This window comes from Martes martes (assembly GCF_963455335.1).
Source record: "Martes martes genome assembly, chromosome: X".
Classification (NCBI taxonomy): domain Eukaryota; kingdom Metazoa; phylum Chordata; class Mammalia; order Carnivora; family Mustelidae; genus Martes; species Martes martes.
The window spans coordinates 83,075,009-83,101,387 of record NC_137897.1 but is presented as its reverse complement, the minus strand read 5'-3'; the positions used below and the strand labels follow the sequence as shown (position 1 = coordinate 83,101,387).

At 40.6% G+C, this 26,379-nt stretch overlaps 1 pseudogene across 1 annotated transcript in view; it reads right to left on the bottom strand.

The window, feature by feature from the left end:
- The window catches only part of LOC308337453 (NACHT, LRR and PYD domains-containing protein 12-like), a 42,874-nt pseudogene extending 24,865 nt beyond the window's left edge, over window positions 1-18,009 (bottom strand). The window contains exons 1-3 of the transcript in view: window positions 17,948-18,009; window positions 2,633-2,754; window positions 1,236-1,280 (exon numbers count right to left, since the gene is read on the bottom strand). The product of the transcript in view is annotated as an NACHT, LRR and PYD domains-containing protein 12-like (transcript). The remainder of the gene's footprint in view (window positions 1-1,235; window positions 1,281-2,632; window positions 2,755-17,947) is intronic.
- Between the last annotated feature and the right edge of the window lie 8,370 nt (window positions 18,010-26,379).

Below are 26,379 nucleotides of genomic sequence, written 5' to 3'. Positions count from 1 at the left end.
TTTCTGATTTAATTCTTACCATAATCCCATGAAGTAGGTATTATCCACATTTTATATTGAGAACACTGAAATTTATAACCAGGGTTATGAGTTCATGGGTGTACAATCTGTGCCTGGGTCTCCTGCTCAGAAGGAGCCATCGGTGTATTGTTCTGCTGTTGCTATCTTGAAATTCTGAATACTTTTGAATAAGGGGCCCTGCCTTTTCATTTTGCACCACAGCCCACCAATTATGAAGCCGGTCCTGCTTATTGCTTTAGATAATTTGTCCAAGGTTTAACAGCTAGTAAATGGTAGAGACTAAATTAAGATTCAGGTTTGTCTAAAGCCATGGTCTATATGCTTAAATACCATACTACATAGCTTTTCACTTTCTACAACTAGAAAAAATAATCCAAGGAGTCAGTTATCAAGTTCAAACTTCTGTTAAGTGAATGTCTAAACTAGCATTTCCCAAATAACTGTTCCTTGGAACACTATTTTGCAAGATATCAATAAGAGAGCTGTGGAAAAGATATCCAGTGGTCAAATAAGGGGAATGCATGTTTTGTCTCCTTTTAGTTTCCCTGTGCATGTTAGCATGTGAAAGGATCTGAAATGGCCTACAGTAAAGAAAGAAAAAAAAGGCTGTTTAACTTGGTTTAATCCAGCATTTTCTGGTCTTAAATGACTACAGAACCCTTTCCTAAGAGCGAAGTTATTATCTCCCGGAAAACAGTGCTCTGTAGAACTGCTTGGGGAATGCTAATCCAGGTAAGTGCTGGCAAACTTCCTCTATAAAATTCTGTAAATAGTTTAGGCTTTTGGGTCTTTGTTGCAGTTATTCAACTCTGCCATCTTAGCTTGAAGGTAGCCATAGACAATATGTAAATAAGTGGGCATAGCTGGTTCTAGTAAAACTTTATTTACAAAAATGGCCCCTGGCTTGATTTGGCCCACTGACTGTGACTTATTGGCCTCAATTTAGATCACTCCAGAAGCAGACAGGTCTATTCTAGCCATAAAGCTCTGGGCATATGGTGCCTGACCACCATCAGTGGTCCTGCTAGTATATGATATAAAAGTCCTATTTGTTATGACAGCTTGGGGCTTCATAGATATTACCAAAAAAGAAATCAATGGTTGCTATCCAATGAATATGGGGGAAGAGATGGGAATGGAATGCAGATGAGAAGCCAGGCTTCTAGGATGTACTTTTCATAAAACAAAGAGACTAGAAGAGAGAAAACATCTACCTGTGAGATCCTTCCATGAATATGGAGCCTGAGAATTTGAAGCAGCTGTGGGAGGAAAGAGTTAGGATTAAGAGTAGCACAAATAGAACTTCCTATCAAAACACAAAATATACAGATATTTAGTCACACTGTTATAGCCATTCATGCTGTTCCCCAGACAGAAATACAAGGAAGAAAGTCACCTCACAACTATTCCAACTCACCCACAAAATTATTTTATAACTAATGTGAGATCTTCACACACACATATATTTAGGGTGTAAACATTTACATTTATATGCTCTGTAAGGAAAACTTTAGGCATTAACTTAAAGGGGCATACATTATTTTTTTTTAAGATTTTATTTATTTATTTGACAGACGGAGATCACAAGTAGACAGAGAAGCAGGCAGCGAGAGAGGAGGAAGCAGGCTCCCTGCTGAGCAGAGAGCCCGACTCAGGGCTCCATCCCAGGACCTGGGATCACGACCCAAGCCAAAGGCAAAGGTCTTAACCCACTGAGCCACCAAGGCGCCCCGGGGCATACATTATTTGAAGTGACTGTTTCTGATATTTTGCTTTCCACTGAGCATTAGCCTATTGCTTCTGTTGGAGTTTTTGCTGTGCTGAACTTGTTAATGAGAAATAAGGCATTGCTGAGTTAGTGTGACAGGTGTAAACAATGATCTACAATTTGAATACACATACACATACACATACACTCAACCCAAACACTTACATATATAGGTATATAGACAGAAATACACAAATACAGGCACATGTGCATGCATACACACATGCGCGAATGCACACCCTCATTTCTACAGGTTTTTAGTACTTGCACACCTTTAAAAGCAAGAGTGAGACTTATACTTGGGAGAAGGTGTGGTTAGGTGGATAGGAGGAAGCAGAGTCTGGAGAGGCAGATAATAGAATGTCACAGAAATGGGCAGGCAAGTGAGTGGTCTGTTGAAGATAACCAGTTTCTCTTCCCCACAACTAAAATATTCCTTGGAGCTCAGGAATCAGCCACAAGGGGAAGGACTCCAGCAGTCTTCACTCTTTGCTCTTTTGTGCTTTCTCCTGTGAAAATCTGTGGTTACACTGAAGGGAGAGACTTGAGTCTTTTAGGATTAGAAATGCTTTGGGGATTGTGGAAAACAGTAGAAATCACAGTTGCCTCTTCTCTTTTCTTTTTCCTCACTTTGTAAAACACAAAAATTGTGGAGACATTTTCAAGAGATTATTAATGGGTAAATACTGTATCCATGTAATATCTCAATATATACATACCTATACACATGCAAAACAATGTTAAAGATTCAAAATAAATTCCCAAAGTCCGGGAGGAGAAGTAGGAGAAAAAGAATCAGGATTATCTAGATTATACCCTCTCTTACCTCAATCAGTTACTCACCTTTCTGTTCAGACAATAAACTCCAAGTACAAGCAGGTTCCATATCTTTTCTTTTCTTTCAACTGTTCATTCTGGCAAATCAAGAAGACTGTAATCCAAAACAGAAATGATGACTGAAAGGCCTAGAGGAAGCTCAAAGCAAAAGAATTCAAGAAAGACTACTCAAGGTATTACAGAGTTGGGGAAGAAAGAAGGCCCAATAAGCAAGTAGCTTGCTAGGGTGGGACTACGGGATCACATGAAAATCAATCAAAACCAACAGTCTTTAACGTGAAGAGGAGAAACACTAAAAGAGGGTAGAATGTCTGTAAACTTTTGAACAGTACAAATATGGGAAATGTGAAATTGGGTTCTGAATTGGGTTACTAAAGGAAGCACAGGATTTAGACGTGCACCTCTAATGTCTAGGGTCAAGATAAAAAAGAATGACTGTGTTTTTCCATAACATATTTTTGGTGCCATTAGTAAAGAATTCTAAGACCATAGATTAGAATACTGTGGTATAAGAGAAACAGTCTATAGTGTTAGGAGACAGGCCCTAGTTCCATTTCTATAGCTATGGTCCTATGGACCTTGAGTAAGATTCTTCTACTTTCTGGGTCTGTTTTGTTATTTTCCCAATGGCTGAGGGAATGTTAGCCCAGGCTTCTTTCCAGGTTGAACACTACAAGATCAGTGGTTCTCAGTCCTACCTGCACATTAAAATCACCTTCGTATCACCCTCTAGAATTTTTTTTCCCTATTACTTACCACTTTCTAACACACTTGGTAATTTTCTTATGTATTCTGCTTGTTGTTCATTTTTATTCTTTCCCACCTAAATTGAATTATTGGCCCCAATTCTCAGCCTTCGCCATGAACTTTGCAAGTCCGCACAACAGAAGTGAGGCTTTTCCCCCCACCTCTTGTCCTTGAGCTCAGCCTTCAGACTTACTTTGGCTAATGAAATATACACAGATGTGACTCAAGCAGGGGCTTGAAATATGCTTGCACAGTTGGACACATCCCCTCTTGACTCTACCACTGGCATACGATGAGGCATGAGAGACACAAGTGCCAGCTAGTCCAGTGGTCTGAGGAGAAATGCATGAAGCAGAGCCACACCAGTTTACTCACCATCCTGAAGCAATTAAAGTAGTCACTCCAGCCTAAATCAGTTGCCCAGAAAAGCTCTGCTTAATCAGCTGAATCCTGACTAGGCTCCAGAAATGGGAGAATAAGTGCTTAATAAGTTCTTAAATTTTCATGCCACTAAGATTTTATAATTGTTGTTATGTATCATTGTGACAATAACTAACTGATACATCTTGCTAGGAAGTAAATGCCTAGAAAGTGTTTGGCATACAGGAGACATTAAATGTTTATTGAATAAGTTGGGTGAATGAATAAAAGCTTTTTTAAAAGAAATCCAAGGCCTAGTCTGCATTCCTGATAAATTAAATCAGAATCTTTGATGATGAAGTTTGGCATCGATGTTTTTTTTTTTTTAAAGCTCCCCAAGTGATTCTAACACTCAGCCAGGGAAGAGAGCCACTGTTCTAAGATGCAGTTATTTTTGATGGAGGACAGTGTATTGGTGATGCACATAGGCTTTGGAATCAAACAGAAGTGTTAAAGCCCTGACTCTACCACTTACTATGTGACAACCATTGAATTAACATCTCTAAACCTCAGAATCCTCAACTGTTAAATAGGAATAACAACAGTACTTTCCTTATAAGGTTATTATGAACATTAAATGAGATAATGTATATGAAGTCTTCAATACACTACGTGGTACACAGCAGAAGCTCAATAGTCCTAAACCATAGCTAATATTGGCATTGCTATATCATTTGATACGGAGTAGAAATGTCTTTGAACTCATGTAGACCTTACTTAAATTCCATTTCCACTGCTTTCTAGCAATATGTTAAGTAAATTGCTTAAACTCTGAGACTACAGTAGCTCATCTGTAAAATATGGTGATAATAATAACTTCATTAATGTGTTGTGAGGATTAAATAAAATGACATACATAAAACATTTAGCAGGGGCCGAATGCAATATAAATAAATATGAGAGGGAAAATAAGCTGGCATTTATTATAACTGGCAGCAAGAAGTTACATTCCATTAAAATCTCCACCTAACAGCTTCATTCTTACAAGATGGAATGTTCCCAGCACAGCGTTATAGTCCCATACCCTGGACTCTTTTCCCAATTACTAGGAATATCATGTCCTCCAAAACAAAGAAATAATCCTCTGGTTACAAACTGCTCCAAGAAGTGTTCTGGCCCTCAGATACGATGCTGGAGGGATGCATGGCCACTTACTCTCTTCCTGGGAAATTTGAACCATGCCCGTTATTTCAATCATCCTTATAACCTCTGATTATTTATCCCAGTCTAGCTCTTTACTCTGCAATCTACATTTATACATCTGAAGGCTTATTCAACATCTCCACTTGGATGTAGACGTCCATCTTCTTCTTATCTCCTTTGGTAGTTTTTATTTGGTTTGTCCAGCATTCGTCCACTGATCTGTGTTCTGAAAAGAAACCCTATCTCTCTTAGTGGAAAAATCAGATTCTCCGTCCCTGAATTTAAAAGCCTGAGTGGAGACTTATAAGGACTGAGGTTCTGCTACCCAAATACTCTAAGCTTCGTTAGTTCTGGACCTCCCTGAGGCCTTGTTTTTCACCATTTCCTTTGGTTTTGATCAACTCCAGTAGTCTTCCAAAAATCCATATTTTTGCCTAAGTTGCTCAGAACCAAGTTCTATTGCCTGCAGCTAAAAAACCCTGACATAGAAATTATACCAGAGAGTGAGTTATAGTCAACAGACATTGAATCTTACCTCCAGGCCTAAAATGAGCATTTGTGCTTTTTAAAATTGAGATTTAATTCACATATCATAAAATTCACCCTTTTAAAGTATACAATTCAATGATTTGTAGTATCTTCACAAAGTTTTGCAACCATCAGTATCTAATAATCCCAGAACATTTTCATCACCCCAAAAAGACACTGTGCCCATTAAGCAAACACTCCCCATTCTCCTCAACCCATGTTCCCCAGCAACCACAATTCTACTTCCTATCTCTAAAGATTTGCCTATTCTGGACGTTTCATATATACATAATAATACAATAATGGTCTCTGGTGTCTGGCTTCTTTCACTTAGCATAATGTTTTCAAGGTTCATCAATGTTACAGCATGTACCAGTACTTCATTTCTATTTATAACTAAATAATAATCTACTTCACATTCACTAGGATGGCTATAACTTTAGAAATGGAAAATGGTAAGGATGTGGAGAAACTGTAACCCTCATATATTGCTCATGGGAATATAAAATGGGCAGCCACTGTGGAAAAGTTTGGTAGGACCTCAATAAGTTAAACATTCGATTACCATATGACCTGGCAATTCCACTCCCAGGTATATATCCAAAAGAATTGAAAACAGGTATTTAAGCAAAAATTTGCACAAGGATACTCATAGAAGAAGAAAGGTGGAAACAACCCTAATGTCCATCGACTGATGAACCAATAAACAAAATGTGGTATATATTTACAATGAAATATTTTTCAGCCCTAATAAGGAGAAAAGTATTGATATACAGTACAACATGGATGACCTTTGAAAACATTATGCTAAGTGAAAGAAGCCAGACATAAAAGGCCAACACACACTTATACTACAGCCCAGAAATTCCATTCCTAGATACTTACTGCTCCCTGCTGCAAGACAGCAATGCGGAATTGCTTAATGAGTATAATACAAGTTTCAGTTTGGGGAAAATGAAAAAGTTGTGGAGATGGATAGGGATGATTGTTGCATAAAAATGTGAATGTAGTTAATGCTGTACATTTGAACTGTACACTTAAAAATCACTAAAGTGATACATATTGTTATGTATATTTTACCACAGTAAAAAAATGGGCAAAATATTTGAATAGACTGTTTCCAAAGGAAGATATACAAGTGGCCAATAGCACATGAAAAGATGCTCAACATCATTAGTCATTAAGGAAATGCAAATAAAAACTACAGTGAGGTAGTTTTCACTTTCACTTCACACCCACCAGAATGGTTAACAATAAGACAGACCCTGCCAAATGTCTATAAGGATGTTGGTGGGAGAGGAAAATGGTACAAAAATATGGCAGTTTCACATAAAACAAAACATAAACCTATACTATGACCCAGAAATTCCATTCCTAGATATTTACTGTTCCCTACTGATAGATAGATAGATCGATCTCCACATTCATATATATACATACATATATATTCAAAATATAATTATTCAAGAATGTCCATAGCAGTTTTATTCATAATAACCTAAACTAGAAACAGCTCGGGTATCTATCAACACAAAACTGTATAAACAAATTGTGGTCTATCCATATAAAGGAGTGTTACTCAGCAATAAAAAGGAATAAGGTATTGATACAACCAACAGGATGAACCATGCAGAGAGAGCTTTATGTTAAAGTATTGTGTAATCTCATTTATATGAATTACTAAAATGTGCACAACTAATCTATCACAATAAATAAGAACAGTGACAACTTCTGATGGGGATTAACTGCAAAGGGGAATTCTCTGATATGATAGAAACATCTTGACAGAGGCTTTGGTTATGTCAGTTATCAAAACTCATCCAATGGAACACATGATTCTTATATTTCATATAAGTAAATTTTATCTTTAAAAATCATAAAGAAATATTGAACTCTGATTCATGAAATGGATGCTAAATGGCACAGTGGTGAACTGAAGTGTAACTTATTCATCAACTTATTGCACCAACAAATAAAATGGATTGACGAGTGGACAGATATGTAATAAAGCAAACACAGCAAAATGTTAAAAATGTTAGAACCTAAGTGTTAGGTATCATAATAAGTGGAAAGTATCATAATAAAATTTGAGGGGAAAAATCCTCTGGGATATGGTAACAGAGAAGTTTATAGCCTTAACTGCATTTATCAGAAATCTATAAAAATGGAAAGAGTTTTCAATTTAAAAAGCAAGATCAAAAGGAAATAAAAGTAATTAAGATAAAATCAATCATTATTCCACAAGGAGAGGTAACCTCACACCTGTTAGAATGGCTGTTATCACAAAGACAAGAAATAAAAAGTGTTGGTGAAAATGTGAAGCAAAGGGAACCCCTGTGCATAGTTTGTGGGAATGGAAACTGGTACAGCTACTATGGAGAATAATACTGAGGCTCCTTAAAAAATTAAAAATATAACTACCATATGATCCAGCAATCCCAGTTCTATGCACTCATCTAATGAAAACAAAAACACTAGCTTGAAAATATATATGCACCCAAATGTTCACTGCAGCATTATTTGCAATAGCCAAGATAAGGAAACAACCTTAGTGCCCACTGATGGATGAACAGACAAAGAAAATGTGAGATAAACAGATAGATAATAGAATATTATTCAGCAGAAAAAAAGAACGAAATCTTGCTGTTGAAGGAAGTTGTCAAGAGGATGTGTCCTCCAGCTGACCCATGGGTGGGACCTGGGCCACTGGAGGCTCCTCACTCCCTCCCCCATCCTTAGAATGTGCAGTCCACTTGCCTACCCCCCCGGAAGCTATTCCAAGGACATAGCCTTGAAAAGTAAGGTGTTGCTGAGACCATCTGGATGGTATACATGACTAAATCCCTTGAGGCCTCTATATAAACTTAAAATTCTCTTGGGCAGGTATGAAGATCTACTCCTCTTGCGGCTGCTCAAGACAAGTCTCATAGTAAGTTCCATTGCTTATTAAAACTGCCACCCACAAATCTGAAGTAGTCTGCCTCTTCCTTCTGTCTCTCCCTGCCCTCCATATATGGGGCCAATTTCATATTACAATCAGTAAAGTTCCCAAGGTTGCAAACAAACACCTGCCATTTTCAGCAACATGGATGGAACTTGAGGGCATTATGTTAAGTGAAACAAGTCAGACAGGGAAAGATAAACCATATGATCTCACTTATATGTGGAATCTTGGAAAAAAAAAAAAAAACAACTAGCCCAGAGATACAGAAACAGACTGGTGGTTGCTAGGGGCAGTGGGTAAGGCGTAGGTGAAATGGGTGAAGGGAGTCAAAAGGCACAGTCTTCCAGTTACAAATAAACAAGTCATGGGGATGTAATGTACAGCATGGTGGCTAAAGTAAATAATACTGAATTGCGTATTTGGCAGTTGTTAAGAGAAGAGATCGTAAAAGTTCTCATCATCAGGTACCTGGGTGGCTCAGGCGGTTAAGCGTCTGCTCTCAGCTCAGATCATGATCCCTGAGTCTTGGGATCAAGCTCCACAGCGGGCTCCCTGCTCAGCAGGGAGCCTGTTTCTCCTTCTCCTGCCTGATGGTGTTCTCTCTCACTGTCTTTGTGTCTGTCTCTCAAATAAATAAATAAAATCTTTTTAAAAAATAAAAGTTCTCCACATAAGAAAAAAATTCTGTATGGTGATAGATATTAACTAGACTTATCGTGATCATTTCACAATATATACAAATATCAAATCATTATGTTGTACACCTGAAACTAATACCATGTTTGTTAATTAACCTCTAGAAAAAAAATCAATAATTACTGAAATAGAAAGCAAACAATAAGAAAACAATAAAGTGGATCATAAAAGGAAATGCTTGTTCTTTGAAAAGACTAATAAAGGGGTGCCTGGGTGGCTCAGTGGGTTAAGTACTGACTTCAGCTCAGGTCATGACCCCAGGGTCCTGGGCTGGAGCCCTGTGTCTGGCCCTGAGCTCAGTGCTGAATTTGCCTGTCCCTGTCCCTCTCCCTCTGCCCTTCACCCTGCTCATGCTCTCACCTGGGTGTATGCTCTCTCTTTCTCTCTCTCAAATAAATAAGTAAAATCTTAAAAAAAAAAAAAGACTATGGGGTGCCTGGGTGGCTCTGTCAGTTAAGTGTCTGCCTTTGGCTCAAGTCATGACCCCCTGGTCCTGGGATTGAGCCCCACATCTGCCTCCCGGCTCAACAGGGAGTCTGCTTCTCCCTCTCCCTCTGCTCCTCCCCCTCCCGACCCCCTGCTCATGCTCTCACTCTCAAATAAATAAATAAAAATCTTTTAAAAATTAAAATTAAAAATGATAACAAGTAAGACTAATAAAATGGACAAATTTTTGCAAGTATTACTTTAAAAAGGCACAAATTAACATAAAAATAAAAGGGAGCCAAACTACAAAGACAGAGATTACACATGATTTTAAAAAGTACTGTGTGTAACTTTTATACCAACAACTTAAAAAATCTAGGTGAAACGGATAATTCCCAAGAAAATAAATAACTAATGGCCTAAGAAGTAGAAAACTTAAAGAAACCAATTAATCATAGAAGAATATGAAATGATACTACGACCTAGCAATTGCACTACTGGGTATTTATTTACCCTAAAGATACAAATGTAGCGATCCAAAGGGGCATGTGCACCCGAATGTTTATAGCAGCAATGTCCACAATAGCCAAACTATGGAAAGAACCTAGATGTCCATCAACAGACGAATGTATAAAGAAGATGTGGTGTATATATACAATGGAATACTATGCGGCCATCAAAAGAAATGAAATCTTGCCATTTGCGACAACGTGGATGGAACTAGAGGGTATTATGTTTAGCGAAATAAGTCAGTCAGAGAAAGACAACTATCATATGTTCTCCCTGATATGAGGAAGTGGAGATGCAACGTAGGGAGTTTGGGGGTAGGAAAAGAATAAACGAAACAAGATGGGATCGGGAGGGAGACAAACCATAAGAGACTCTTAATCTCACAAAACAAACTGAGGGTTGCCAGGGGGAGTGGGGAGGGAGAGGGTGGTGGGGTTATGGGCATTGGGGAGGGTAAGTGCTATGGTGAGTGCTGTGAAGTGTGTAAACCTGGCGATTCACAGACCTGTACCCCTGAGGCTAATAATACATTATATGTTTATAAAAAAATGTAAAAAATTATTTTAAAAAAGAAGAATATGAAATGATACTAATCTATTTCAAAAGTCACCAGCCCAAAAATGTTAGGAACAGATTAATCAAACTTTATATAAATTTATATAAAATTTTCCATAGCAAAGTAAAAGAAGGGAAATGACACTACACAGTTATAAGGCTAGTATATCATCTTGATATCAAAACTGACAAGTAAAAGGAAAGAAATTACATACCCATCTCACTGATGAACTTAGATATAAAAAATGCATAACCTTAATATCAAAATCAAACAAGCACAAGAAAACTATAGGCCATCATTTTTTACATGTGTGTTAATGGCATTTTTGGTAAGACAATTCTTCCTTTAGCATCCCTGGTCCTCATCTACTAAATACTAGTAGGACTCCTCACACAGAAATCCAAGAAACTGACAACTAAAGCACTTCCAAGTGTCCTGTAGAGGAGTAGTTCAACCCAAGGTTGAGAATCAATGCTACAGGCAATCTCACTTATGAACACAGATACAAAACTGCTAAGTAAAATATTAGTCCCTCAAATTCCATCGTACATTTAAAAAGATGTATCACTAATTATAGATTAATCCTAGAAACACAGGGAAGATTTAACATTTACAGATCCGTCAGAGGGGAACAAGGCACCAACTCATTACTTGGAAAATTGGCAATTACAGGGAAAGAGTTAAGCATTTATCCTGTCTTTCCTATAGGAACTATATTTTTGGGCTTATCAAATAGCTGTAGTAGATGAAGGATGGTTCTTAAAGAGTGGTATGCTAGCTAATAAATGCTGAAAGAATGATAGAATCATTACTTTGAAACCCTTAATGAAATAACTGATTCAGATAGTAGTTATCAAATGGATGGTAAAGCCATTAGATGGAAAGATAATGGAGAACATTACACTGAAGGGATAAGACTAACACCATTTCAATTCTCTTTCAGTATCACTAAAAGTAAGATGAGCAAACTATGCAAAAGGAAGTACATAGTATCAATCCCAAGAAAGTCTCACCAAATAATAATAAAGAACCTGAATATAATCAAGTGTTTAGTTCTAACTTCCAGTAAATAGGAAATACAGGCAATACAAAAATAAGTAAAACAGCACCTCAAGGAAGTAATCAGCCAAATCCATATTGTGGGAGAGTCTACAGGACAAACGGAAGTGTCCTCAACAAACCAATGGCACAGAAATAAAAAAGAGGAGGTATTGCTCTGTCTTAGCTTTTTAAAAACTTGAAAGAAACTTAAGAGATATAAACTAATACAATAAGTTAATCTTGGTTGGATCCTAATTGGAACAAACCCCAGTGGTAAAAACATATTTTAGGCAATCAGAAAAATCTTCTATATGCCGGGTATTCATCTGATAATGGCATTATGATTATATGAGAAGATGTCCTTTGTGCTATAATTTTGGGGATGCATACTAAAATATTTAGGAGTGAAGTCAGATGACGTTCATGATTAGCCTAAAACATCCTAGCAGAAAAGAGGAAAGGGAGATAGCTGAACCAAGTACAGTAAATGTTGATGGCTATATAAGTTGAATTACACGTATGTGGGGTTTATTTAACTCTCTACTGTAATTTATGTTTGAAAATTTTCATAACTGGAAGTTTTTAAATCAATGCAATTGATCAATGCATCAATGCAATTCAATGCGTTAACAATTTAAAGGAGAAAACCTATATGCCCAATTTATAGGTAAAAAAGCAAATGACAAAATTTCATACCCATTCATGCTTTTAAAAAGTAAGCCCCCCAAAAGTTAAGTATTAAAGAAAACTTATTTAATAAAGAGTAAGTACCACTCACTGTAACATCATGCTTGATAAAATTTTAGAAGCATTCCTATTTCTTAATTTAAATTTTGTTACTTAACATATAGTGCAATATTGGTTTCTAGAATAGAATTCAGTGATTTATCACTTACATACAACACCTAGTGCTCATCATAAGTGCTCTCTTTAATACCCATCACTCATCTACCCCATCCCCCCCAACTTCCTCCATCAACCCTAAGTTTGTTCTCTGTCATTAAAAGTCACTTATGGCTTGGGACGCCTGGGTGGCTCAGTCGGTTAAGCCGCTGTCTTCAGCTCAGGTCATGATCCCAATCAAGTCCCACATCGGGCTCCTTGCTCGGCAGGGAGGCTGCTTCTCTCTCTGCCTCTGCCTGCTTGTGCGTTCTCTCTCTTTCTCTCTCTCTCTCTCTGACAAATAAATAAAATCTTTAAAAAAGTTTATAAAAGTCACTTATGCCTTGTTTCCCTCTCTCCTTTTTTAATTTTCCCCTTCCCATATGTTCATCCATGTTCTTTCTTAAATGTCACATATGACTGAGATCATATGGTATTTGTCTTTCTCTAACTGATTTATTTCACTTAGAAGCATTCCTATTAAAGGGAGAGATAAGGATGTCTGATATTATTGCTACTATTAAATCTTATACAGGGTCCTGGTCAATGCATTCAGGCAAAAAAAATGCACATAGCATACAGGTTGAAGACAGAGACAAAACTAGCAATATTTGCACATAATCTGTTTGTCTACCTAGAAAATCCAATAGAATCAATGAAAAAACTATTAGAAATTAAACAGAATTCAGTAAAGTTGTTGGACACATATGATTTCATACAAAATCCAATAGTTTTCTTATACACTCATAATAATTATAAAATGAAAGAAAAAAATCCTGTTAATAGTAGCCACAAACACTATAAAGTATCTAGAAATGACGAAAACAAGGTATTCTCAAGACATATATGGGGAAAATTATAAAACATTACTAAAGAACTTAAAATTTTGAATAAATGGAGAGCTGTGTTTATTCATAAAAAGGAAGACTCAATGTAAAGATGCAAATTCTTCCCAGTTAAATCTGCAAACTCAATGCAATGTCAACAAAATTCCTAACAAGATTCTATATGGGTATGATGATCTCCCTCTAATATCCTTATAAAAAAAGTAAACAGGCAAGAATAACAAAAAACATTTTTTAATAAGATTTTATTTATTTATTTGACAGAGAGAGATCACAAGTAGACAGAGAGGCAGGCGGGGGCGGGGGGAGCAGGCTCCCTGCTGAGCAGAAAGCCCGATGCGGGACTCGATCCCAGGACCCTGAGATCATGACCTGAGCCGAAGGCAGCAGCTTAACCCACTGAGCCACCCAGGTGCCCCAACAAAAAACATTTTTGAAGAAAAAAGAAAGCTCTTTTCATGCCAGATATTAAACATGTTATAAAACTACAGAAAGTAAAAATGTGCTGTGAGTGTAGGTATAAATAAATGAATCAGTAGAACTGACTAGAGAATCCTGAAATAAACCTAAGTATGCAAAAAAATCTAGTATTGACTAAAGATAGCATTTATAAGTCAGTAGAGAGGATGCCTGGGTGGCTCAGTTGGTTAAGTGACTGCCTTCAGCTCAGGTCATGGCTCCAGAGTCCCAGGATCAAGTCCCGCATCAGGCTCCCAGCTCCATGGGGAGTCTGCTTCTCCCTCTGACCTTCTCCCTTCTCGTGCTCTCTCGCACTCTCTCTCTCAAATAAATAAAGAAAATCTTTAAAAAAAAAAAAAGAAGTCAGTAGAGAAAGGAAAGAAAGAGGCATGTACAAGGACTTACATTGCACCACATTTTATATTAGCAAAAAAGTTGGAAATGACCATGTCAGTGGGGAAATTGCCACACAAATTATAGCCTACCTATTCTGTAGAATACTATGCAACAGTGAAAAAGAGTAAGTTAGATTTATAATGTACTAATATGAAAATTTCTCAGACATAATGAGTGAAAGCAAGTAGCAAAGCAATACATATAGGCATGATACAATTTATAGTTTTTAATAACACTAAATAATACCATATATTCCGTGTGTATGAGAGAGAGAGAGAGTGAGAGAGACAGAGAGAGGGAGGAAGGAAGGTAGGGAAAGAGAATGTTTGCAAATGAACAGAAAAAGGTCTAAGAGAAAATAAGCCAAACAGTGAATAGGAGGAGGAAGGCCAGAGAGGAAATCAATGACAGAAGCTTTTAGCCTTCCCTTTAAAATTCTAATCCTTTACAAGAAAAATGTACATGTTCATGCATCATGTGGGAATTAAGTCAATAAATAAGAAATTTAAAAGCAGCATAACAATATGCTTGACTCAGTTATATAAAAAAATTCTATATGTGTATAAGTACTTCTTTTATAATATAAATGCATGGAAAGGATACCATAAGGATATTCACCAAACTGTTGATGGTTTTGTTTTGGTTTGTTTTGTTTTTTGGTGGGATAGCAAATAGGGAGGGAGCAGGAAAGGCAAGTTTCAAAATTTATTCTCTCTATACCTGTGTATTGTTCTGATCTTTTACCATGAAAACGTACTTATCTATCACTGAATAATTAAAAAATAAAGACATGGGAAAAGTCAAAGACACACTGGTGAGTGGAAAAAGCCAATTTCTCTATTTTATATATATAATATAATTTTATTGTATACAAACCCAACAATGTATACATGTATTAGATGTGTGTATATATACATACATATATTCTAATGTACACACACACAAGTACAAACTAGACTTTCACAATTTATATACTTCTGTTTTAGATTATTTTTTTATAATGAGCAACAGTTTTGCATTAAGAAATATTGTAATAATTTTCCAATATATACATATATCAAATTACTACATTCTACACCTTAAGCTTAAACAATGTTATATCTCAATAAAAGTGGGGGGAAAAGAATTAACATATAAATAGAGAAATCTGATTATGTCATTCACCTAATCAAAACTTTTTAATAGGAGCATTCCCATTGCTCCTAGAATAAAACCTAAAATAATTAAGGAGGCCTGCCATTCAGCCTCAGCTCTCCCCTTTGCTTAATATGCCCTAGTCATAGAAGCCTATTAGTTCTTCAAGTCCCTTATACATGTTCTACTTTCAGGTCTCCACAAATGTTACTTATTTCCTCTACCTGAGACTCATTCTCCACACACCCCTCATCCTCCTCTATCTACCCCAATTGATCCTTCATTTCTCATCACCTCCTCAGGGAAGCCTTCCCTGACATTTCGTACAAGTTCAAGTCCTCCTGCTGTTAGCCCCTATCGAACCCCCCCTTTTTTCCCCTTCATAGCTCTTCTCACAGTCTGCAGTCTTCTATTTATAGGGTGGGATTATTAATCCCAATTATCACTCCCCCTAGCCTGGAAGCTCCATGAGACCAGGATTTTTGTCTGTCTTGTTATATCCTGACATCTAGTAAGAGCTCAGTAAATATTTGAGAAATAAATGACTGTTCCCCATTCATTAGGGTGGACCGTGGCTTTGGCACTAGCTCCATTTTCCTCTCCATTCAAACCCCTGCCATCATATAAACAACCTCAATGACTATGGATGACTCACCCAACAGTCGAGCCTCACTGCCTCTTGATCTCTACTTCTACAATCCCTGATCACATACCACTTCCCCTGCCATTCCTAGCCATTAGTATTCCCGACCACCTGCTAAATATGGGACTGTTCCTCTTCAGAATTCCTGAACTCCACTTTCTCAATCTCTGGCTGCAAGCCCCCACCCTTATTACTTCTGGGTACTCAAAATACCCACTCCTCATTTTCATCACGATCTCCCATCCTTTGACTTCTCCCATTTGCAGCTCATTCCCACCTCATCCCTTTACTCTGTAGCCAGTCTAGACTCAATGGTACACCACAGCAACCACTCTCTCATTAGCAGCCTCCCTGCTCTTACCATTTTTAATCTGCCATTTTGGTGAGCAGTTACTATGGGCCACTCTCCGTGCATTATCTCTATAACTTCTCACAACCCCTAAATAAGGTAAAGACCACCACTGTCCCCTTTACAGATAAGGGAAAGGATTTTTTTTTAAGGGAACAGATTCTTAAAGAGGTGAAGTGATTTGTCCGAGATCACACAACCAGAAGGTGGTGGAGCTGGGTAGAGCTGAGATGTGAACAAGATCTGTCAGACATCAAGGTCAGTGCTCTGAACCAGTAAGTTGTTTATTCACTCAAAGGGAAAGGTAACTCTGATTGCAACAGATGGGAGGGAGGAGGGCACGTGTGAAGGCTTCAACACCAGCGGAGCCATCCAGGTGAGAGCTGATAGTGGGCTTATCATTATCTACCTGAACGTTGCCAAGAATTCAAATTATAAAGTCCCACTTACTTCAGGAGTGTGACTTTAGGGAATGGGCTTTGTGGGCTTTGTATGAAGAAGGCACAGCTTAGTGCGCCTAGAAGAGACCAAAAGAAAACCATCAGTTTAATACACTCTTCCAGAGTAAAATGTTTACTTTAACTTCTCTGGAAATCTATATATTTCTACTTTTGCTGCCATTTATTAAATACCTCCGTGTGCTGGGAACTTATTGTAATCTTGGTTACACTTCCAACAACCCCGTGAGCTACCCCCTTGTTTTATAAATGAGGAAAGTGACACCCGGGAAGATGAGGACAACTGCTTCGGGTCCCACGGTTAGTTAATGTTAAAGATGGGATCAGAACCCAAGCCCGCCGGTCTTCTTCTAGCCTCTTTCCCCGCAAAGCGCCAACTTTAGAGTCCTCCTTCCAACACTCCACACAGGCTGGCGAGACCCTGGGTGGGGCTCAAAGAAGGGCGTGCTCCCAATCGCTGCGCTGCAACCTTAGCAAGGCGCTCACCAGCAGGTCTGAGGCTGATGAGCTCGCCCCCCACCTCCCGCGCCCCGGCTTTAGGGGATGGCCATGAGATCCCCGCCTGCAGTTGTTCACGAGGCGGGAAGGGGGTGATCCCGCCGTGTCACCCCTCTCCGAGGGCACCAAGACCCCAGGCACAGCAAAGCCAGCTGCGAAGCCACCCCAAGTCCGAGGCGGCCCCGCAGAGAGAACGGGCAACAGCTCAGTCACCTGTTCCATTCCTCCTCTCACACAATCCAAAGACACGATGGTAGATCCTAAGGTGACCTATATGAGGTTTCTCCCCGCTTGAAGTCATGATCTGGGGGCCACGAATGGCCATCCACCGGCACAGGAGCCCTCGCTGCTTGCATGCAAACCATGCAAAACGTGTGCTGCTGCTGCTTTTCTTTTTCCTCCAGGTAACGGTCAACAGTTTTCCCGGATTTCCAAAGGGGTCATGTCTTCTCTCCCTCCCCACCTCAGAAAATAAAAGTTAAGAGTCATGACTTTAGGCTCTGTCAGCTCGAGCTGACCTATATAGCCTTACCTCAGTCCCACAGGCACGCAGAGTCAGCCCCGCCCCCTCCGTCAGTCAGCGGTCCTTTCCGCCCTCCCCTCCCCCTGACGCACGCCTACACGAAAGCACCCCCCACGTACGTACCCCCCCCCGACGCGAGCGCCCCGCGCACGCGCCCCGCGCACGCGCTGCCAGTCTCCACGCATACCCCCACACACGGCCCTGTAAGTGGCTGCACGCGCGCGTGTCCTCCACGTGCCTCCACACCCACTCGTTCCCTCAGATGCGCTTCCCCGCGTAGGAACCTCTGCGCCCCGCTCCACACACGCGCATCTCCCGTTTACACCTCGGGATCCTGAGGGGCTGGCGGGGCCGGACCTCCCCTGCTGCCCAACTTCTCCCGCAGCGAGTTCCCGCCCCGGCACGTTCCGCTCAGCCCGCGGCAGCCCCGCCGATTAGTCTGGTCTGGGCCGCCACTTCCCCTCACATCCCAGGAGACACCGGGCGGGGTGTGGCACCTCCCACGCTCGGCCACCAGGGCTTTCAGGCGACGGGGAAGCCAGCCGCCGGGGCTGCGGCAACTCGCTCGATTTCCGGCCCGTCCGAATTGGGGGGGGGGGACCTTTCTGATCCGCTGGGAAGTGTTCACCTGGTTCTCAAAGCTAGTTGGCCCTTCCTCAATTTCCTGCCAGAGGGAAGGGCTACGGAGAGGGAGCCAAAGTCTTTAGCGCGGGGAAGGGGAAATGACTCAGAGCAGAGGCGGCTCAGAGGGAGGGGCCGGCCTGGAAAGGGGGGGCACTGGCGGGGTGGGAGGGAAAGGGGAGAAAAAAGAGAATGGGAAAGCCGTGGCGGGGGTGGTTTTGAGGGTGTCTGGCAGAGTCCTGGGAATCCTTCCTGGTCAACCCCAAATTCTGGTGCCACTGGCCAGGATCATTTCTGAGGTGCTGGGCCTCAAACTCGATTACCCCAGTGCCAGAGGCAGCCAAGGCTGGGAACCTTACTAGCTGCTCACCAGGCACCACGGAATCTACTGGTCTGGACAAGGGCACAGGGATTAACTCATCGTGTTCTATGGAGCCAGTAATAGTCTTTAGCTCCTAGGGTTGCTGGAAGGATTAAATTAGTTACTACATTTCAAGTGCTTGCAGTAGTGTCAGAGACTGTAAGCAATCAGTGATAGATCCTATAATTACAAAGGTTCATTCATCGGTAGTCTGTCTCCCCTCTAGATTATTGTGAGTCTCAGGAGGGCAGAGATGATGTATTTCAGTCATCACTGAACTCCAGCACCTGACACAAAGATCCTATCAATAAACTACTTGTTCAGTGAATGATTAAGCAAGTAATTGCATGATAAGTGCCAAGACCCTCTCTCTTCCCTGTAAAGAGTATGTTTGTGGAAGTTTAAGGAAGAATGGCTGTGACTGGGGAAGGTGGCACATAGGACCCCTGTTGGTTTCTGGTTTCTGTATCAAGTGCCCTGTTCTGCCCTTAGAAAGTGGAATGTCTTTGGCAATTTCCTACATGGACACATGGAAAACTGTCAGACAGCTAACCTGAAATTTGAAACTGAGACTTGACTAGATCAGGATCTGCATTTTGTACAGTTAGTGAATAAATCAAGGGAAGAGGACTGAAGTGGAAAGCTCAAAAATAATGGTGTCAAATGTATGTGGGGGAGTCTGGCATGGGAGCTCTGAGTGAAAAGAAGTGTGTGAAGAGGAGTACAGTCACCTCGAAAGGGAGTCTGATGAAGGTCCTGAAGTAATAGCAATGTTACCCACTTTCCTCTTCTAGTTGCAGGGGTCCTGATGATCTGCCCTGGTGTCCCAACATTCTTGGGATAGGTATGCAGATTTGACTTCTACCACTACATTCAGGAAATTTGCATTTATGGGAAAGCCTACTGTTAGAGCTAAAAGGGACCTTAGAAATTACTCATACATTTCAATTTATAGTTGAAAAACTGAGCCAGAAAGGACTTGGGTTTTGGGATTCTCTGGCCTTGGTACTGAATTTTGCTGGGTCTGAAATTGGTTGTGTGTCCCAGTTATTCCTTTAATCCCTGCCTCCACCCCATCCCCACCCCAAAGACACTGAGCAGAGTGAAAGGACATGAATGGAAGGTCAGCAAAAGGGAGGGAGAGGGGGAGTTCCTCAACAGACCCTGACTTTTCTTCCTTTGGCTTCCCCCCAGGGAAGGTACCTGAGCGTTCAGCTAGCTGCTGTAGGAGAACAACTGCTCTCTGGCACCCAGGCAGTCTCACACGATCTACATTCGTCCCGCAGGCAAAGGCTTGAACCTTGAATCTGAGTCTTGGCAGAATGCCTGTGATCCTCCCAGGGCACTAGAGGATGGGAGGCCTACAAGGAGCTGCTCCAAGACCATGGCTACTTATCTCCCACTACCTCCTTATCCCCCCCCTCTCCCCTGGAAGGCTGTCAAGAGTTTTTCATCCCCTCCCACCTCCTGGGATCTGATGAGATAAGAGACTTCCTGACCCATCCCTCTCAGAATAAAGCTACATACTATAAAGCCACTTAGCTGCAGTCTAAAATTGGCTTCTTAGCAAAGGGATGTCCCACAACTACGATTGCAGTCCTCTGGCCCCTTTTTCAGTGTCATCCTTTTTGGTGTTTGGGACAAGGACCACTAGGAGTGGGAACCTTTGACTACTTTTTCTTTCATTGTGTAAGTAATAAACTTAGAATTTAAAAAAAAATGATCCATTGTACCTGCTGAATAAGTCAGGCCTTGGATTTGTGTGCTTGACAGCTGCTTGCTGTGAATTTCACATTTCTGGCATATCACAACACCCTCCCTTATCACCAAGGGAGTTAAGCTGGGCATAAAAAATGTGTAGATCATGATGGCTTTTTCCTGCCACTGGACATGAAAGAGAAACCAGCCCAAATTCCATTTTCTGGGACTCTAATCTGGCTGGAGTAGTAGTAGATCCTCTGCATCCTGTGGACAAGGCTAACCCAACAGGAAGTAGAGTAAGCATCTATATCCCATTATTTGAAAGACACCTCTTGGCCCCAAATATGTCCCGAACAAGCCTGCCAGAGCATTGCTGGCTGAACTTTTCAAACCTGTTAAGTCTATAGCTTGCCCCCCCAACTTGTCAAACCCCCAGACTGGACAACTAAAGTACTGTCTCTAGGAGGTTATTGTTAACATTTTCTTGTTTTCTGAGAAGGAAGGAAGAGGTAGAGTGAGGAGCTGGAAGAGGTTTGAATTTTCCCCATCCTCCTCCATTAGCACATTATCGATGGCTGATTTATTAATTCTTCTAATTATTCCCTTTGAAGAAGACCAGCCTTAAAGAACAGTTGCCTGTTACAAAGAGGCAGTTGTGGGAATGCTGGACCAGAGATACGTGCCTGAGAGGGATTACACAAGTGGTGCTGTGAAGTTCACCTAAGACAAAATTACATTGTACAAGGTGGCCTGCTTGTCATTCTGTTTATCAGGTTCTATTTCTATTCAATCAGCATTTACTATGTATGTCCTATGTCCAAGTCTGCTAAGAACTTCTACTCTCACCCCTGTGTCTTCTGTAAAGTCTTCCTTTTTTCAGCTACCTGAGTATTCTGAGTTTAGAGGTTAAAAACTATCTGGGATGAATTATTGAATTGGATGCCCCACTAGATTATAAATGTTAGGAATACTATTTTCATCTTAGTATGCCCCCCAGAGAAATGAGAGGAATACTGGGAACACAATGAATGCCTCGTGAATGACCCGTCCAGGCCAGTCACAATTGTAATTTGCATATTGTGCCCAACAGTTACAGGAAGACCACCTTGATCCTCCACCCCTGGAAATTCACAGTGGAGGAGAGTTATTCTCATTAGCTATCATGCTGTATACACTTCCATTGTCCATGTAACAACCCACTTGGTGGACTCTGTTACTCCTAATCTTTATAAACCTCACCCCCAGTTACAGGCTCACTTTCATTGAGACTCCAGGAGCAACCCTATTCCCAGGTAGGGGAACATGAAGAACCCCGTATCTTCTCTCGCCTGGCCTATCAAATAGAGTCAGACTTTCCAAATGTCACATCCCAAAACACACACAATCTTATCCGTGGGTAATAGCCCCATATTTGGCCTTTGCCTAGGTTGCTCTCCAGGTAGACCAGTAAGCCCCTGATATTCCAAATTTTTGTTTCTCTTATATTTTAATCTTCTTGTGTTGTGGCCATCATTTCTATAGGCCCTTGGTCTGACAATCTGTTTCAAGTCACTTCTGGCCCTACTCTGACCTTAACCAATAAGTTCCAGCAATGGGATTTTCTTTGTTCTTCCTTAATTCCCACCTTCTGCCTCAATCCCTGAAACATAACGTGCATGTCTTCTTAGGTCTTACACCTTCATTTCTTAGTCTGCCTGACTATTGCCTGCTCCTGAAACCAGTCTTCGTGATTGGATCCCGATTTCTAGACTCCCTGGATCTTCTCTGCCCAAATCTCTACCTTTTAAATGATAACTGATTTCCCCCAAGTCATTTAGACAATTCCGGTAACCTACAGCCGTCTTCCTTTTCAGCTTCCCCCAGTTTAAACTCCAGTGAGAGACAATCGAGAACTCATGAATACATATATATTTATTTAATTCATAATATAGCATTTTGGATGGCTGGGATATTTTAGAAGGATGAGGCTGTGTAATCCACAGATGCTCAGATTTCTGTCACTAGGAGAGACACTATTGGTCCAGAGCTCCCAGTACAAACAAGTCTGGGATAAAATATTTGATAAAAAATAGTCCGACAATAGTCTAATAAATATTCTAGCCAACAACAATAACACAGTATATGTCTGAAGCTGGCAGACCAGACCGTAAAAGGCAGTTTTACCTGCCCTGATGACAGTCAACCTGGCCAACCTGTAATACACAGCCAAATACAGCCAATGGCTCCAAGGCTGCAATTGGCTTCAGGAATGGAAATAAGCATGGGAGTGGTTCTTATCTGTCAGCCTCACATTCTCCATTCTGTAGAGGAAAGGGTATCAAATATTTGAGCTTATCAAAAAGTCCATCCATGGATTGCTCCATCCAGGTAGTCATATATAAATATGTAAACCATGGAAGCTTAGAAAATTCACCTAGTGTACATAAGCTGAAAAGAACACATAAGTGATGTTGCTGAAATCTGAATTTCACTGCATCCAAAGTTACACAATGGAATTACATGATAAAAACACATACAGATGCAGCAATTCTTACTTACAAGTAGTCACAACTCCGACGTGGCATTAAAATTTCTTTCATGTTCTCAAAACAGGTTTAATTCTATTTTGATTAGTTTTGTGCTTTCTTCAATAAGACAATATAAAAAAGTGGAAACAAGCATAAATTGCAGACAGAAAGAATGATTTGCTAGCAGAAAGGATTGTAGGAGAATAGATTGAGTAGGGCAACAACAGTGAAAACTGAGGGCGTCGCTTTCCTTGAAGATGTTAAATACAGGTCTTATTCCCTTTGTCCAACTGGGTTTATCTAGCTAGAGCGCCAGTCAATGACTTCTCTTAAGGTCTCTGGCATTGCCACTATCGAGGAAAGCCTTGAAGTCTCTGGGACTCACCACACCCCCACGGGAGAGTACTTTGCCACCATGTTGTTTCGTGGAAAGCACTTTTCATTATTTGGCTGAGAGACGTCACTGTTTACCCCAAACCCAATTTAATTTCCTACATTATTCAGCAGGTTAAACTATGAGCAATTTTTGGCTGTAGCCCAAACTTAAATTCACCTTCAGAGGACGAAGTTTGAAAAGATTGAAAAGTTCTTGAAAAGAATGGTGCCACATGCTCTAGACAATTCCCCAAGTTAACTTCCAAAGAGCTTCTGAGGCAGACAATAGTCATTTATAGGTATGAGTCCTGGGACATCTGCAAAATAATATTAACACAGCCCAAATGAAGACGTAACCAAGCTTTCCTGCCCAGGAAATAACAAACACCGGTATGGATATCAGAGTACAACAGGGAAATTTTGCTTATCCATTCGTTCATTCGTACATCCATTCAATAAACATTAGTCAGGCAACTACTCTGTTCCACGCACCATGCCAAGTATTAGAAAGTACGACAACAACAAAAGACACAGTCCCTGCCCTCAAGGTATTCACAGTCTAGTAGGGAAGATGATTATTATACATTAAACTTTTGTGTGCATCAGAATTACCTGGGAACTTGTTCAAAATGTAAAATTCCACTTATGTGCCCAGATAGACCAATTAAGTAGATCAGGAGTGGGGTCTAGGATCATTGTTTTTACAAACACCAAAGGTGACTCTACCAGGCGGTCTGAGGACCACACTTTGAAAAACACTGCTATACAAGGTGATTATTGCTGAGAAGGGGGTGGGGGAACTCTCAGGGTGCCATGAGAGCTCAGAAGAGAACATACCCCAGTCTAGGGGTGGTCAGGAGTTAATCTGGTTCAGAGGGTGGGGGTGGGGAAAGGTAGTCTAGGCTAGGGTCAAATGTAAGGTGGGGAAATTGAAGCTTTGTCCCAGGCCACTAAAAGGTAAAGGGCAGAAAAAAATGAATAGCTGCGGAGACCCAAAGATAAGGTAAAAGGAATTGGACTGGGATGGAGGGGGCGTGTTCTGCATTTATAGCATTTTCACACTCTTCCCTCAATGCAAAAACAATTCCTGTCCCCTCTGGGCATCAGAACTGTTAGTAATGTCTCTATTCCAGGCCCAGAACAACTTGTATGAAGAGTTGACCTTGTCTCACGTAACAAGTGGAAGGAGGAAAGTGGCAAAGGCTGAAGCTGGGAAAGCTAACAAGGGACCTGAAAAGCCAAACCCGAAGTAAATGGGACCTTCTACTGAATGCTATGGGAGCCGGTGAGAGGTTTTCTGAAGGGGGAGTGGGGAAATAATTTTTTTTTTTAACTGAGGGCCGACCCCTCGAGGAGAGACCAGACTAACTGAGAAATGAAAGGCATCCATTTTAAAGCACCGCTACACTGTACTGGGGCCGGGGCCGGGAGAGGGGGTGAATGTTTCTTGTGCACTTCACTACGTGCCAGGTGCTGTGCTAGGCAGTTTACATGTGCTATCTTCTGAAATCTTTGCAACAGCCTTGTGAGGTAGGTATTATTTTACAGAAGAGGAAACAGAGGCTCAGAGAAGCGAAGTGCTTACCCTAGGTCACACCGCTAGGAAATGGCAGAAGAACTAGGATTATTTTAGTCCAAGACTACGAGCTGTCCATGGCAGCAAGCTAGCTCCCCGCACCACTCGATCTGACTGAGGTTGCTCCTTTCCTAATTAGCAGAAATGACATACGGTTTATTTCAAACAAAAAGCCGATGTTGCTGCTAGATAACGCAAGTTTGAGCCTGCCATCTGTATGTGCATCAGTCCTGCTTTCCCTGTTAAGTGAATAAACAATACAAAGCTGTTATTTAGGGGATTTTTATAGCTACTTTGTCTCTCCTACAGAATAGTAAGGCATTTGACAGCAAGGGACTGTGTTTTTATCAATACATCAGCAGCAGAATGGTACCCAGCATCTAGTAGTTTGTTGAATGAATGAATGAATGAATGAATGAATGAACGAATGAACATATGTCCACCGAGGCTGTCGGAAGGAAGAGGGGAGACATTTGGCATTGTTCCAAGGCTCCAGTCTGGTGGCTTGTAACAGCTACGCTTTGTACAGAAATAATATTTTCGCAACTCCCAAGAGTTGAGAAGTAGAATCCTCGAGGCGGACTTATCTCCTGGGAAGGAGAAAGCTCTGGTTCTGACATCCCCAGTCCCTGCAGCGGGACTGACAAAAATCACAGACCATAAAACTTGATGCCCTTCAACAACAGTGAGGAAGACTGGGATGAAAGTTACATTTGCACTTGCCACGGAAGGTCCGATAAGCAGATGACTAGTGTAAACAAGATCACAAGAGGAACAATTATTTAACCTGTTTAGGCAAACAGACTGTTCCCGGGCACTCTGAAGCACTTCAGAAGTGTTTTATCTGAAAATACAAGTACATTTATATGCAAATTGTTGTTGCATCTAGAAAACTCCATTCTTACTGATTAAGTAAATAAAGTTCCTAAAGAACATCCATTTTGCAACTCCTTTTTTCTTTTCTTTTTTTTTTAAGCCTAATTCTAGTAACTGTACGTACTTGAGAGTAATGAAACGGTATTTCTTTGGGACATTCCGCGACGGAATTTTTAACAATTCAAATGAACCTCCTCCATTAGGCAGCCTCAGTGAAACTGTGCTCCTACTTGGATCAATTTTCTATCCGGCAATAGCATCTCTTGTGCAATCTTGTCCCCCAATCTCTCCTAATCCAATTTAGAGCTCTTCCCAGCATCTATGTCATTATTGCACATGTACCTGTGTGTGTGACAGGAGGGAGAATGGGAGGGATGAATGGAGTGGGGGAGGAAATGTTGCCTGATTTTGATGATGTTCCCTTTAGGGGACAAAAATGGATGATATAACTCATTTTCCCTTCCAGTATATTTCTCACTCAAATGAGCAAATCAAAAAATTTATTATGTATATATAATTATAAAATGAATACATAATA